General features: G+C 54.2%; 1 pseudogene; it reads left to right on the top strand.

Annotated features, from left to right (window-relative positions):
- The first annotated feature begins 593 nt into the window (after positions 1 to 593).
- Positions 594 to 1,594, top strand: LOC136459196 (uncharacterized; annotated as a pseudogene).
- The last annotated feature ends 562 nt before the right edge of the window (positions 1,595 to 2,156 follow it).

Raw genomic sequence — 2,156 nt, 5'->3', positions numbered from 1 at the left:
TTTCAACCAGACACATAACCAGTAAGGACCCAGTTGCAGTTCGGCCGGACATATTTAGAACTAGTCAAAAACTCGGAATATCTAGTTCTAACCAGACCCAACAAAAACCGGTTCGAGTCAGATCTTGGAACGAAGGACAGAAACAAACAGCTAGGCTGATCGAACGGTGCCACAACCAAATACAGCGTTTGAGCAGCTAGAAACGCTCCAGCGATGGATAGCTTTTCTGAAGAAAAAAAAAACTATTCTATTCCACATCACAGATGATTGACTTTTGATCAATTACTCCAGGAACCTCAAAGATTATGATGCTGGATGCATGGATCGCAAATCGCAAAGAATGATTGGCATACGCCAGCGAGAGAGTAGGGGAAAAAAAAGCATGCCTCCTGCATGATCTTCTTCACGAAGTTGTCGCAATTTAAAATCAGGCGTGGGTAGCCAATGGCTGCGGACACGGCCGCTGAAGCCTTCCAAATCTGCGTACGGTTAGTTGGTCACGCACGCACGCACACGGGTAGTACATGACACCCCCCATCCCCATCGGCGCGGAAGAGATCGAGGCCGAGAGCGAGACTCGGCGGACCCCCGTCCCCGGTGGCTTCATGGTTAGCGTAAGATTCCTCTGCAAAAGCCGCGTTCACACTCGCCGCGCTCCTTTCCGTCCTTCGCGTGGAAAGAAAAAGGCACTTGAAGATTCCGTCGTCTCCCCCACCAGTTTCCCACCCACGTCACGCCGTCGTCCCCCCCCACCACCGTCCCGGTCGCCGCTGCCTGCCTGCGCCTCCATCTCGCCGCCCGCACTAGCCTTTTTACAGGAACGCTGGGTCGCCGCGGTCGTCCACGTGGCCAGATGGAAAGCGGAAGCCGCCCCCGCGACACGGTCACCCGTCCAACTTGTCACGTCGCACTAATCACCTCTCGAGCTCTAGCCCCGTATATATAAATAAGCTTCTCGTCACCAACTCAGGAATCCTCTCGCAAATAAGGTCACGGCGATAAGCGAGCAACCAACGAGCACTGATCCAGAAACCAAAGCTTGGCAAGAGGAGGCGTCTGTCTAGTCCGTCCGCGCGCGCCGAGGCACAGCGTCCCTAAACTGCTCGATCGCGAGCGGCACGCATGGGGAACTGTCTCAGGCTGCAGCGCGCGGCGACGTGGGCGGACGGCGACGAGTGGGAGGCGGCGGAGTCTGCAGCAAGGCGGCGGCCACCGCCGTCGAGGAGAAGAAGGTGGAGGTGAAGATCAGGGTGACGCGGCGGCAGCTGCAGGAGCTGCTGGAGAAGGCCGGCGGCAAGGCCAAGCGGCGGCAGGTGGAGGAGGGTGCTGGCGGAGCTGATGACTTCCGGCACGGTGTGCTACCAGCAGGAGATGAGGCGGCACTGGAGGCCCGCCCTGTACAGCATACCGGAGGCCGCCGTCGAGGAGTCGTGATGGCTGCCCAGTTCTGAGTCTCTCTCGATCAGAGTTTTCTGTCTGGTTATAGTTCTGTATGCCCATAGTTGCTCTAGGATGATGCAGGTTTTAGCGATTCTTTCCGAGATAATGTACAGGCTTTCAAACTGAAAATGCTGATAAGGAGCAGTTACTTGAATTTTGCACAATGTTACCATCACCTCTGTTCCTACTTCTTGTGCATGCAGATGAATACCGGTGGAATGGCAGCTAGGCATAGAAATAGTACTGCATGACTTTGCTCTCAGCAACAAATTAATACGGATTATTTAGGTGCAGCGTAGCGATCTTACAGTACTTTACTTTCAGGAGCAAGTCAGTGCAGGCGCTATGTATGCTCACCTACAAACTTCAGGTCACGTCCAAAATCAGTCAAACGGAAACTCTGTAGCGGAAATGGACAGTTACCGGCTCTGTATTGCGTCCATTTGTTGGGAGCCCGACTATCAAGCTCCGCGTTGAAGATTGAACTAGTCCATTCTACATAGCACTGGAGCCCGGTGATAACTTATCCCGTTGAGGCTAGCCTAGATCAACCAACGCTCGCCGCGTGCACGGACGAACGATCAAGGCTGCATCGACTTGCGATCCTTTTTTTTTTTTCGGGATGGCTAATCCTTGTGGTGTTGGTTCGCCGCTCCTTCCCTCATGACTCCGTGCAACACGAAAACGACGGGTCCATCGCATGACAACAACCGCTC

Source organism: Miscanthus floridulus, chromosome 6 (assembly GCF_019320115.1).
Source record: "Miscanthus floridulus cultivar M001 chromosome 6, ASM1932011v1, whole genome shotgun sequence".
In the NCBI taxonomy this organism is placed as follows: Eukaryota; Viridiplantae; Streptophyta; class Magnoliopsida; order Poales; family Poaceae; genus Miscanthus; species Miscanthus floridulus.
This window is presented reverse-complemented; position numbering and strand designations above follow the sequence as displayed.